Source organism: Suncus etruscus, chromosome 7 (assembly GCF_024139225.1).
Source record: "Suncus etruscus isolate mSunEtr1 chromosome 7, mSunEtr1.pri.cur, whole genome shotgun sequence".
NCBI classification, from domain to species: Eukaryota; Metazoa; Chordata; class Mammalia; order Eulipotyphla; family Soricidae; genus Suncus; species Suncus etruscus.
The window spans coordinates 16,175,192-16,189,596 of NC_064854.1; the positions used below are offsets into that span (position 1 = coordinate 16,175,192).

General features: G+C 38.6%; 1 protein-coding gene across 2 annotated transcripts in view; it reads right to left on the reverse strand.

Moving 5' to 3' along the window:
- LOC126013285 (aldo-keto reductase family 1 member C15-like) overlaps positions 1-14,405 on the reverse strand; it is a 509,781-nt gene that overhangs the window by 157,913 nt on the left and 337,463 nt on the right. The window lies entirely within an intron of this gene.

Below are 14,405 nucleotides of genomic sequence, written 5' to 3' on the forward strand. Positions count from 1 at the left end.
GTGCAGGTCAAACCCTCCAGAATGACCTGTTCTGCCTGTCCTCCTCACCCTGGTTACTCACATGATGACATCAGACCCTGACACAAATGCATTTATATTTCTAAAAATGCTAGTAACAGAATAAAATAAGTAAAAAATTTTCAGATTAAAATAGTTTTCTCCATTATTCATTACTTTCTTCCTCTCTTCTTTCCACAATCTCTCTTCTTAGCTCCCTTCCATTCCTTCCTTCCTTTCTCTCTCTCTCTTTCTCTCTTCCTCTCTCTCTTTCTCTCTTCCTCTCTTTCTCTCTTTCTCTCTTTCTCTCTCTCTTTCTTTCTTTCTCTCTTTCTTTCTTTCTCTCTTTCTTTCTCTTTTTCTCTTTCTTCTTTCTTTCTTTCTTTCTTTCTTTCTTTCTTTCTTTCTTTCTTTCTTTCTTTCTTTCTTTCTTTCTTTCTTTCTTTCTTTCTTTCTTTTCTTTCTTTTTCTTTCTTCCTTCTCTTCTTCCTTTCTTTCTTTCTTTCTTTCTTTCTTTCACATTGTCATATTAGTTTTTTGTGTAGTTATTTCCTTAACAGAGTTCACCACTGTTTCTGGTGAGCTTCAAATTGTGAGCCAGTCCATCCAGCCCTTCCAGTCCTTAACTCTATTGTCTCTGGGTCTTATTACATTAATGTCTTTGATTTTTTTTAAATCCATAGATGAGTGAGACTATTCTCTGTATATCTCTCTCTGACTTATTTCACTTAACTAATAAATTCCCTGTACAGTACCTGGAAAAGGAATATGGGAGGCATTACTTTCCCCAACATTTTTTTTTTTGGATTTTGAGTCACACCTGGCAGCACTCAGGGAATACTCCTGACTCTAATCTTAAAAATCGCCCCAGCACACACGGGGGACCATATGGGATCCGGGATTCAAACCACCAAACTTCTGCATGCAAGGCAAAGGCCTTACCGCTATGCCATCTCTCAGGCCCCTACTTTCCCCAACTTTAAACTGTATAACAAAGCAATAGTTTTCAAAACAGCATCGTATTAGAATAAAGACAGACCCTCCGATCAGTGGAATAGGCTGGAGTACTCAGAGAATGTTCCCCAGACATACCGTCACCTAATTTTTAATAAAAGAGCAAGAAATCCTAAATGGATCAGGGAAGGCCTCTTCAATAAGTGATGTTGGCACAACTGGTTAGCCACTTGTAAAAAAGCGAACTTAGACCTCCAGCTAACACCATGTACAAAGGTAAAATCCAAATGGATTAAAGACCTTGATATCAGAACTGAAACTATAAGGTATATAGAACAACATGTAGGTGAAACACTCCAGGACATTGAGACTAAACACATCTTTAAGGAGGAGACAGCACTTTCCAAGCAAGTGGAAGCAGAGATAAACAGATGGGACTATATTAAGCTGAGAAGCTTCTGCATCTCAAAGGAGATAGTGCCCAGAATACAAGAGCCACCCACTGAGTGGGCGAAACTATTCACCCAATACCCATTAGATAAGGGGCTAATATCCAAAATAAACAAGGCACAGACAGAATGTTACAAGAAAAAGTCATCTAACCCCATCACAAAATGAGGAGAAGAAATGAACAAACACTTTATCAAAAAGGAAATACAAATGGCTAAAAGGCACATGAAAAAATTCTCCACATCACTAATCATCAGGGAGATGCAAATCAAAACAACTCTGAGGTACCATCTCACCCCACAGAAATTGGCACACATCACAAAGAATGAGAACAAACAGTGCTGGCGGGGATTTGGAGAGAAAGGAACTCTTATTCACTCTGGTAGGAATGTGGTCTAGTCCATCCTTTATAGAAAGTGATATAAAGATTTTTCCAAAAGCTGGAAGTTGAGCTCCCCTACAATCCAGCTATACCACTTCTAGGAATATACCCTCGGAACACAAAAGTACAATACAAAAATCTCGTCCTCACACCTATATTCATTGCAGCTCTGTTTAAAATATCCAGATTCTGTAAACAGCCTAGATGCTACTCAATAGATAAATGGCTAAAGAAACTGTGGTACATATATACAATAAAATATTATGCAGCTGTCAGAAGAGATAAAGCCATGAAATTTTCCTATACATGATTGTATGTGGAATATTTTATGCTGAGTGAAATAAGTCAGAGGGAGAGAGATAGACCCAAAATGGTGTCATTCATCTATGGGTTTTGAGAAAAATAAAAAACATTTGTGCAATATTTTCAGAGACAATAGAGAGGGGGACTGGAATGTCCAGCTCATGACATGAAGCTCACCACAGAGAGTGATGGGTGCAGTTACAGAAATAATTACACTGAGAACCATCATAACAAAATGTGACTGAATGAGGAAAGCAGAAAGCCTGTCTAGAGCACAGTCCAGTGTGGGGTGGGGAAAAGGGACACTTGGGACATTGGTGATGGGAATGTTGCACTGGTGAAGGTTTTTTTTTTTAATATTAAATGCTAAACAATACATTTTGTACCTATTAAAAATAAATAAATTCCATGTACATATATGTGTAGAAAAATATCATGACTTCAGCTCTTCTGACAGCTGCATAATATTCCAATGTGGAGATATACCAAAATTTCTTCAGCCATTCATCTGTTGAAGGGCATCTTGGTAGTTCCAAAGTCTATTGTAAATAGTGCTTCAATGAATATAGGTGTGAGGAAGGGATTTTTGAATTCTTTTGTGTATTTTTATGTTTCTAGGGTATATCCCTAAGAGTGGTATAGCTGGATCATATGGGAGTTCACTTTCAAGTTTTTTGAGAAATCTTCAGATTGTTTTCCATAAAGGCTGGATGAAATGGCATTCCCACCAGCAGTGAATAAGAGTTCCTTTCTCTCTGCATCCTCACCAGCACTGATTGTTCTCATTCTTTGTGATGTGTTCTCTGTGGTGTGAGATGGTACCTCATTGTAGTTCTGATTTGCATCTCCCTGATGATTAGTGATGTGGAGCATTTTTTCATGTGTCTTTTGGCCATTTGTATTTTTTTTAGTCAAAGTGTCTGTTCATTTCTTCTCCCCATTTTTTGGTGGGGTTATATATTTTTTTCTTATTAAGTTCTGTCAGTGCCTTGTATATCTTAGATATTAGTCCCTTGTCTGATGGTTATTGGGTGAATAGTTGCTCCCATTCTGTAGGTGGCTTTTGTATCTTTAGCACTATTTCCTTTGAGGTGCAGAAGATTCTCAGCATAATATAGTCCCATAAATCTCTGTTTCCACTTGTTTGGAGAGTGCTATTTCCTCCTTGAAGATGCCATTAGTCTCAGTGTCATATAGTGTTTTACCTATGTGTAGTTATATATATCTTATGGTTTTGGGCTTGATATCAAGGTCTTTAATCCATTTGGATTTGAACTTTGCATGGTGTTAGATAGGATCTTAGTTCAATTTTTGCAAATGGCTAACCAGTTGTGCCAACACCACTTGTTTAAGAAACTTTTCTTGCTCCATTTTGCTTTCTTGCCCTTAATCAGATTATTTTATCGTATGTCTGGGGAATATTCTCTGAATACTCAAGTTTATTCCACTGATCTGAGAATCTGTCTTTATTTCAATACCATGCTGTTTTGATAACTATTGCTTTGTAATAGAGTTTAAAGTTGGGGAAAGTAATGCCTCCCATATTCCTTATCTCAAGGATTGCTTTTGCTATTGGTGGGTTTTTATTTTTCCAAATGAATTTCAGAAGTGTTTAATCCACTTCTTTGAAAACTGTCATGAATATCTTTAGAGGGATTAAATTAAATCTGTACAATGCCTTGAGGAGTATTGCCATTTTAATTATATTAATTCTGCCAATCCATGAGCAGGGTATGTGTCTCCATTTCCTGTGTCCTCTCTGATTTCTTTTTTTTAATCTTTATTTAAACACCGTGATTACAAACATGATTATAGTTGTATGATTACAGTCATGTAAAGAACACCCCCCTTCACCGGTGCAACATTCCCACCACCAATTTCCCAGATCTCCCTCCTCCCCATCCCCCTACACCTGTACTCGAGACAGGCTTTCTACTTCCTTCATTCATTCACATTGTTATGATAGTTTTCAGTGTAGTCATCTCTGCAACTGCACTCATCACTCTATGTGATGAGCTTCATGTCCTGAGCTGCACCTACCAGCCCTCATCTCTCTTGTCTCTGAGATACTGTTAAAAATGTCCTTCATTTTTCTTAAAGCCCATAGATGAGTGAAACCATTCTGCGTCTTTCTCTCTCCCTCTGACTTACTTCACTCAGCATAATAGATTCCATGTACATCCATGTATAGGAAAATTTCATGACTTCATCTCTCCTGATGGCTGCATAGTATTCCATTGTGTATATGTACCACGTTTCTTCAGCGACTCATCTGTTGAAGGGCATCTTGGTTGTTTCCAGAGTCTGGCTATTGTAAATAGCGCTGCAATGAATATAGGAGTAAGGAAGGGATTTTTGTATTGTATTTTTGTGTTCCTTGTGTATATTCCTAGGAGTGGTATAGCTGGATCGTATGGAAGCTCAATTTCCAATTTGTGAAGGAATCTCCATATTGCTTTCCATAAAGGTTGTACTAGACGGCATTCCCACCAGCAGTGAAAAAGAGTTCCTTTCTCTCCACATCCCCGCCAGCACTGCTTGTTTTCCTTTTTTGTGATGTGTGCCAATCTCAGTGGCGTGAGGTGGTACCTCATAGTAGTTTTAATTTGCATCTCCCTGACGATTAGTGATGTTGAACATCTTTTCATGTGTCTTTTGGCCATTTGCCTTTCTTCTTTTTCAAAGTGTCTGTTCATTTCTTCTCCCCATTTTTTGATGGGGTTAGTTGTTTTTTTCTTGTATAGTTCTGTCAGTACCTTGTAAATTTTGGATATTAGCCCTTTATCTAATGAGTATTGGGTGAATAATTTCTCCCACTCAGTGGGTGGCCTTTGTATTCTGGGCACTAACTCCTTTGAGATGCAGAAGCTTCTCAGCTTAATATAGTCCCATCTGTTTATCTCTGCTTCCACTTGCTTGGAAAGTGCTGTCTCCTCCTTAAAGATGTGTTTAGTCTCAATGTCCTGGAGTGTTTCACCTACATGTTGTTCTATATACCTTATAGTTTCAGTTCTGATATCAAGGTCTTTAATCCATTTGGATTTTACCTTTGTACATGGTGTTAGCTGGGGGTCTGAGTTCGCTTTTTTGCAAGTGGCTAACCAGTTGTGCCAACACCACTTGTTGAATAGGCTTTCCCTGCTCCATTTAGGATTTCTTGCTCCTTTATCAAAAACGAGGTGGTTATATGTCTGAGGAAACGTCTCTGAGTACTCAAGCCTATTCCACTGATTGGAGGGTCTGTCTTTATTCTAATACCATGCTGTTTTTATAACTATTGCTTTGTAATACAGCTTAAAATTGGGGACAGTAATGCCTCCCATATTCCTTTTCCCAAGGTGTGCTTTAGCTATTCGAGGTTGTTTGTTGTTCCAGATGAATTTCAGAAGTATTTGATTCACTTCTTTGAAGAATGTCATGGGTATCTTCAGAGGAATCGCGTTAAATCTGTACAATGCTTTTGGAAGTATTGCCATTTTAATGATGTTGATCCTGCCAATCCATGAGCATGGTATGTGTTTCCATTTCCACATGTCCTCTCTTATTTCTTGGAGCAGTTTTTTGTAGTTTTCTTTGTATAGATCCTTCACATCTTTAGTCAGGTTGACGCCAAGATATTTGAGTTTGTGTGGAACTAATGTGAATGGGATTGTTCTCTTTTTTTTTTTTTTTTTTTTGGTTTTTTGGGCCACACCCGTTGACGCTCAGGGGTTACTCCTGGCTATGCGCTCAGAAGTTGCTCCTGGCTTGGGGGACCATATGGGACACCGGGGGATCGAACCGTGGTCCGTCCAAGGCTAGCGCAGGCAAGGCAGGCACCTTACCTCTTGCGCCACCGCCCGGCCCCGGGATTGTTCTCTTAATGTCCATTTCTTCCCTATCATTATTAGTGTATAAAAAGGCCATTGATTTTTGTGTGTTAATTTTGTAGCCTGTCAATTTGCTATATGAATCTATTATTTCTAGAAGCTTTTTGGTAGAGTCTTTAGGGTTTTCTAAGTAGAGTATCATGTCATCTGCAAACAGTGATAGCTTGACTTCTTCCTTTTCTATCTGGATTCCCTTGATATCTTTTTCTTGCCTAATTGCTATAGCAAGTACTTCCAGTACTATGTTGAATAGGAGTGGTGAGAGAGGACAGCCTTGTCTTGTACCAGAATTTAGAGGGAAGGCTTTTAGTTTTTCTCCATTGAGGATAATATTTGCCACTGGCTTCTGGTAGATGGCTTTGACTATATTGAGAAAGGTTCCTTTTATTCTTATCTTGCTGAGAGTTTTCATCAAGAATGGGTGTTGAACCTTATCAAATGCTTTTTCTGCGTCTATAGATATGACCATGTGATTTTTTTTGTTTATGTTGTGTATTATATTGATAGATTTATGGATGTTAAACCAGCCTTGCATTCCTGGGATGAAACCTACTTGATCAAAGTGAATGATCTTCTTGATGAGGCACTGGATCCTGTTCGCCAGGATTTTGTTGAGGATCTTTGCATCTGTGTTCATCAGGGATATTGGTCTGTAATTTTCTTTTTTGGCAGCATCTCTATCAGGTTTTGGTATTAAGGTGATGTTGGCTTCATAAAAGCTATTTGGAAGTATTCCTGTTTTTTCTATTTCATAAAAGAGCCTGGCCAGAATTGGTAGTAGTTCCTCTTGAAAGGTTTGAAAGAATTCATTCGTGAATCCATCAGGGCCTGGGCTTTTGTTTTTGGGTAAATTTTTGATTACAGTTTTAATTTCCTCAATAGTGATGGGGGTGTTTAGATATGCTACCTCTTCTTTATTCAACCATGGAAGGTTATATGAGTTCAGAAATTTATCCATTTCTTCCTGGTTCTCATATTTAGTGGCATAGAGTTTCTCAAAGCATTCTCTGAATACCCTTTGAATCTCTGCAGTATCTGTAGTGATCTCCCCCTTTTCATTTCTATTACGCATTATCAAGTTTCTCTCTCTCTTTTGCTTTGTGAGTTTTGCCAATGGTCTATCAATCTTGTTTATTTTTTCAAAGAACCAACTTCTGCTTTTGTTGATCTTTCGAATTGTTTTTTGGGTTTCCACTTTGTTGATTTCTGCTCTCAGCTTTGTTATTTCCTTCTGTCTCCCTATTTTTGGGTCCTTTTGTTGAGCACTTTCTAGTTCTATTAGCTGTGTCATTAAGCTACTCAGGTAAGCTCCTTCTTTCTTCCTGATGTGTGCTTGCAAAGCTATAAATTTTCCTCTCAGTACTGCTTTTGCTGTGTCCCATAAGTTCTGATAGTTTGTGTCTTTATTGTCATTCGTTTCCAGGAACCTTTTGGTTTTCTCCTTGATTTCATCTTGGACCCAATAACCAATAACCATCTTGGTTATTGAGTATGAGACTGTTTAACTTCCAGGTGTTAAATTTTTTCTTCTGTGTCCCTTTGCAGTTCACATCTAACTTCAGAGCCTTGTGGTCAGCAAAGGCAGCCTGCAAAATGTCTAACTTTTTTATTTTATGGAGGTATGTTTTATGTGCCAGCACGTGATCTATCCTGGAGAATGGTCCATGTACATTGGAAAAGAATGTGTATCCAGGTTTCTGAGGATGGAGTGTCCTATATATATATATATCTACTAGGCCTCTTTCTTCCATTACTCTTTTCATGTCTAGTATATTTTTGTTGGGTTTCCATTTGGTTGACCTATCAAGTGTTGACAAGCCTGTGTTGAGGTCTCCCACAATTATTGTGTTATTATTAATATCCTTCTTCCGATTTGTCAGCAATTGTATTAAATACTTTGCTGGTCCCTCATTGGGTGCATATATGTTTAGGAGAGTGATTTCTTCTTGCTGTACAAATCCCTTGATTAATACATAATATCCATCTTTGTCCCTTACAACTTTTCTGAGTATAAAGTTTGTGTCATCTGATATTAGTATGGCCACCCCCGCTTTTTAAGGGTGTTGTTTGCTTGAATGATTTTCCTCCAGCCTTTGATTTTGAGTCTATGTTTATTCTGACTATTCAGGTGTGTTTCTTGTAGACAGCAGAAGGTTGGCTTCAGTTTTTTGATCCATTTCGCCACTCTGTGCCTCTTAACTGGGCATTTAGTCCATTGACATTGAGAGAAATAATTGTCATGGGATTTATTGCCATCTTTGTGTAGAAGTTTGGTGTGTTTTTTGTTCTGTCTTGTTTTTAGAGTAGATCTTTCAGTTTTTCTTTTAAGGCTGGTTTTGAGTCTGCAAAGTTTTTGAGCTGTTGTTTATCTGTAAAGCTGTGTATACATCTTTCAAACCTGAAAGTGAGTTTTGCTGGGTGCAGTACTCTTGGCGAAGCATTTATTTCATTGAGTTTTGCCACTATATCCACCACTGCCTTCTGGCCTTGAGTGTTTCTGGTGACAGGTCTGCTGTAAATTTCAAGGATGCTCCCTGGAATGTAATTTCCCTTTTAGATCTTGCTGCTTGCAGTATTCTATCTCTATCTGTGGGTTTCATCATGGTGACTAGGATGTGTCTTGGGGTGTTTCTCCTGGGGTCCTTTTTAGCTGGTACTCTTCGGGCATGCAGGATTTGGTCACATGTTTTCTTTAGCTCTGATAGTTTCTCTGTGATGATGTTCTTGACCATTGATTCTTCCTGAAGATTTTCTTCTTGGGTCTCTGGGACTCCAATGATTCTAAAGTTGTTTCTGTTGAGCTTATCAAAGACTTCTATTTTCATCTGCTCATATTCTTTGAGTAAATTTTCCATTGTCTGATCCTTTGATTTAAGGCTTTTTTCCAATCTCTTTTGCTGTGTAAAGTTGTTATGCATCTCGTCTTCTAAAGCACTAATTCTATTCTCAGCTGCTTTTAACCTGTTGAAAAGCTCATCCATTATGTTCTTCATTTCGTGTACTGAGTTTTTCAGACCTGTTATCTGACCTGATATTTCAGTTTGGAGTTTTCTGATTTCTATCTTCATATTCTCTTGATTTTTATTAGTGTTCTGATTTATACTTTCTTTGATTTCTGTTAGCAACCTCCATATTTCTTCTCTAAACTCCAATTCTGAAAGACTGCTTAGGTAGTTGGCCATTGTTGGGTCATCAGAGTTTCCATCTTCATTCTCTATGGTTGAAGTTGGTCTGCGTAGTCTTCCTATTGTCACACTTATGCTGTGGGTTTTTCTACGTGTTGTGGTGGTACTCATTGGCTAGGTAAAGTGCGCGGCCATGAAGCGAAGCGGAGCGGCCGCACTACGGCCCCCAAACACTCACCTCAGCCGAGGCAAGCCATCAGGGGATGAATGCCAGAGAAGATCAAAGTTCCCAGGTTGATGCAAGCCCAGGGAAGCCCCGAAATGTCTGCCAAGCTAAGGGGACCAGCAAAAGTCCCTTATCCATAACTCCAGCCGAAAAAACACACCTCAGCTGAGGCACACCTTGAAGGGATTAATTCCGAGAAGATCAAAGTTCCCAGGTTGATGCAGGCTGGGGGAGGTCCCAAAATGTCTGCCGAGCCTTGGGGGCCCAGCAGTCAGCCCTATCCGCAACTCTGGCCCCCAAACACTCACCTCAGCCGAGGCAAGCCATCAGGGGATGAATGCCAGAGAAGATCAAAGTTCCCAGGTTGATGCAAGCCTGGGGAAGCCCCCAAATGTCTGCCAAGCTAAGGGGACCAGCAAAAGTTCCTTATCCACAACTCCAGCCAAAAAAACACACCTCAGCCAAGGCATGCCTTGAAGGGATTAATCCTCTCTGATTTCTTGAAGTAGGGTTTTATAGTTATCTTTGTATAGGTCCTTCACCTCTTTAGTTAAGTTGAACCCAAGATATTTGAGTTTGTGGGGCACTTATATAAATAGAATTGTTTTCTTAATGTTTTTTCTTATCTATCATTATTAGTGTATAAAAAGGCCATTGACTTTTGCGTGTTAATTTTGTAGCCTGTCACTTTGTTACATAAATGTATAGTTTTTATAGCGCTTTGGCAGAGTCTTTAGGGTTCTCTAAATATATTATCATGTCATCTGCAAATAGTGAGAGCTTGACTTCTTCCTTACCTATCTGGATGCCCTTAATATTTTTTCTTGACTAATCACTATGGCAAGTACTTCTAGTACTATGTTGAATAAGAGTGGTGAGAGAGGGCAGCCTTGTCTTGTACCCAGATTTTAGGGGAAAGGCTTTTAGTTTATATCGATTAATAATATTTGCCATTGGCTTGTGGTAGATGGCTTTGACTATATTGAGAAAAGTTCCTTTTATTCTTCTCTTGGTGAGGTTTTTTTTTTTTAATCAAGAATGGGTCTTGGGGGGCCAGGAAGGTGGCGCTAGAGGTAGGGTGACTGCCTTGCAGGCGCTAGCGTAGGATGGACTGTGGTTTGATCCCCCGGCATCCCATATGGTCCCCCCAAGCCAGGGGTGATTTCTGAGCGCATAGCCAGGAGTAACCCCTGAGTGTCAAACGGGTGTGGCCCAAAAACCAAAAAAAAAAAAAAAAAGAATGGGTCTTGGACCTTATCAAATCCTTTTTCTGCATTTATTTATATGATTGTATGATTTTTGTTTTTCTTTTTGTTGATATGGTGTAGTATGTTGATTGATTTATGGATGTTAAATCATTTTTGCATTCCTGGGATGAAATCTACTTTATCATAGTGAATGATCTTCTTGATGAGGCATTGGATCCTGTTTGCCAGGAGTTTGTTGAGGATCTTTGCATTTGTGTTCATCAGGGATATTGGTCTGTAATTTTCTTTTTTTTTTTTTTTTTTTGGTTTTTGGGCCACACCCGGTAACGCTCAGGGGTTACTCCTGGCTATGCGCTCAGAAGTCGCTCCTGGCTTGGGGGACCATATGGGACGCCGGGGGATCGAACCGCGGTCCGTCTCCTAGGCTAGCGCAGGTAAGGCAGGCACCTTACCTCCAGCGCCACCGCCCGGCCCCGGTCTGTAATTTTCTTTTTTGGCAGCATCTCTATCTGGATTTGGTATTAAGGTAATGTTGGCTTCATAAAAGTTATTTGGAAGTGTTCCTGTTTTTTGTTTTTGTTTCTTTCAATTTCATAAAAAAAAACTGGCCAGGATTGGTAGTAGTTCCTCTTGAAAGGTTTGAACGAATTCATTCGTGAACCCATCAGGGGCTGGGCTTTTGTTTCTGGGCAAATTTTTGATTACGGTTTTAATTTTCTCAATAGTGATGGTGGTGTTTAGATATGCTACATCTTCTTTATTCAACTGTGGAAGGTTATATGAGTTCAAAAACTTTATCCATTTCTTCCAGGTTCTCATATTTAGTGGCATAGAGTTTCTCAAAGTATCCTCTGAATACCCTTTGAATCTCTGTAGTATCTATAGTAATCTCCCCTTTTAATTTCTAATATGCATTATCAAGTTTCTCTTCTTTGGTTTGTGAGTTTAGCCAATGCTCTATTAATCTTGTTTACTTTTTCTAAGAACCAACTTCTTCTTTCGTTGATCTTTCGAATTGTTTTTTGGGTTTCCATTTCATTGATTTCTGCTCTCAGCTTTGTTATTTTCTTCTGTCTCTCTCTCTTTTTTGGTTCCTATTGTTGATCATTTTCTAATTCTATAAGCTGCGTTATTAAGCTATTCATGTATGCTCCTTCTTCCTTCCTGATGTGTGTTTGCAAAGCTATAAATTTTCCTCTCAGTACCACTTTTGCTATATTCCATAGGTTCTAATAGTTTGTGTCTTTATTTTCATTTGTTTCCAAGAAAATTTTGATTTCCTCTTTGATTTCATCTCGGACCCACTGGTTTTTTAGAGTAGACTGTTTAATTTCCAGCTGTTAAAGTTTTTCTTCTGTGTTCCTTTGTATTTCACATCTAACTTCAGAGCCTTGTGGTCAGCAAAAGTATTCTTCAAAATTTCTATCCTCTTAATTTTATGGAGGTATGTTTTATGTATGAGCATATGGTCTATCCTGGAGAATGTGTATCAAGATTTCTGAGGATGGACTGTCCTAAATATATATATTTATATTTATATATTTATATATATATATCTACTAAGCCTCTTTCTTCCATTTCTCTTTTCAGTTTTAGTATATTTTTGTTGGGTTTCAATCTGGTTGACTTATTAATTGTTGATAGGCCCGTGTTGAGGTCTCCCACAATTATTGTGTTATTATTGATATTCTTTTTCAGATTTGTCAACAATTGTATTAAATACTTTGCTGGTCCCTCATTGGGTGCATATATGTTTAGGAGAGTGATTTATTCCTGCTGTACATATTCCTTGATTAGTACATAATGTCCATCTTTGTCCCTTACAACTTTTCTGAGTATAAAATTTGTATCATCTGATATTAGTATGCCCACTCCAGCTTTTTTAAGGGTGCTGTTTGCTTGGATGATTTTCCTCCAGCCTTTGATTTTGAGTTTATGTTTATTCTGACTATTCAGGTGTGTTTCTTGTAGGCAGCAGAATGTTGGGTTCAGTTTTTGATCCATTTTGCCACTCTGTGCCTCTTAACAGGTGCATTTAGTCCATTGACATTGAGAGAGATAATTGTTATGGGATTTATTGCCATCTTTGTGTAGATTATTGTGTTTGTCTCTCTTGTCTTTAAAATAGATCTTTCAGTTTTTCTTTTAAGGCTGATTTTAAGTCTGCAAAGTTTTTGAGCTGTTGTTTATCTGTGAAGCCACGTATACTTCCTTCAAACCTGAAAATGGAGTATTCTAAGCCAAGCATTTATTTCATTGAGTTTTGTCACTATATCCCACTACTGCCTTCTGGCCTTGAGTGTTACTGATGACAAGTCTGTTGTAAATCTCAAAAATGCTCCCTTGAATGTAATTTCTCTTTTTTGATCTTGCTGCTTTCAATATTCTATTTCTATCTGTGGCATTCATCATTGTGACTAGGATGTGTCTTGGGGTATTTTTCCTGGGGTCTCATTTAGCTGATACTCTTCAGCATGCAGGATTTGGTCATATGTATTCTTTAGCTCTGGTAGTTTCTCTGTGATGATGTCCTTGACTGTTGATTCTTCCTGGAGATTTTCTTCTTGGGTCTCTGGAACTCCAATGATTCTTAAGTTGTTTCTGTTGAGCTTATCAAAGACTTCTATTTTTATCTGTTCATATTCTTTGAGTAATTTTTTCATTGTCTGATCATTTGCTTTAAGGCTTTTTTCAATCTCTTCTGCTGTATGGAGTTGTTCTCCATCTCATATTCCAGTGCACTAATTCTATCCTCAGCTGCTGTTAACCTATGGGAAAGCTCATCCATTTTGTTCTTCAATTTTTCTACTGCGTCTTTCAGGCCTGTTATTTGACCTGATATTTTAATTTGAAGTTTTATGATGTCTATCTTCATATTCTCTTGATTCTTATTAGTATTATGTTCTATACTTTCTTTGAGTTCTGTGAACATCCTCCATATTTCTACTCTAAACTCCATATGTGAAAGACTAACTAGGTGGTTGGTCATTGTAGGGTCATCAGAGTTGCCATGTTCATTCTCTATGCCTGATGTTGGTCTGCGTAGTTTTCCTATTGTCTTGCTTGTGTTGTGCTTTTTTCTACGTATTGTGGTGGTATTCATAGGCTAGGGTAAGGGTGCGACCTTGAAGTGAACTGAAGGGCCATGCTCCTCTGCTTTGACCCCATAAGAGGTGGGCTTAAGTGGCCCAGCAGAGTCAGCTTTACCCACAACTCTGGCCTGGAAAGACACACCTAGCCAAGGCAAGCCCTCAGGGGATGAATGACAGAGAAGATCAAAGTTCCCAAGTTGAAGCAAGCTGGGGGAAGCCTCAAAATGTCTGCTGAGCTTAAGAGTCCCAGCAGTGTCAGCTTTATCTACAACTCTGGCCTGGAATGACTCACTTAGCCGAGGCAAGCCTTCAGGGAATGGATGCCAGAGAAGATCAAAGTTCCCAGGTTTAAGCAAGCTGGGGGAAGCCTCAAAATGTCTGCCCACTGAACACCATTTTAATTTCCTCAATAGTGATGTGGCTGTTCAAATATGCTACCTCATACTTATTTAACCTTGGGATGTTATAAGAGTCCAAGAATCTGTCCATTTTTCACAGGTTCTCACATTTTGTGGTATAGAGTTTCTCAAAGTAATCTCTGATTACCCTTTGAATCTTGGAAATATCTGTACTGTATTCCACCTTTCTATTTCTAATCTGGTTTATCAAGTTACTCTCTCTCTCTTTCTCTCTCAATTCCTTTGTGAGTTTTGCTAGAGGTTTATTAATCTTGTTTATTTTTTCAAAGAAACAACTTTGCTTTCATTGATCTTTTGAACTGTTTTCTAGATTTTCACTTCATTGATCTCTGCTCTAGGCTTTGTTATATCCTTCTGCCTACCTATTTTTGGTTTCATTT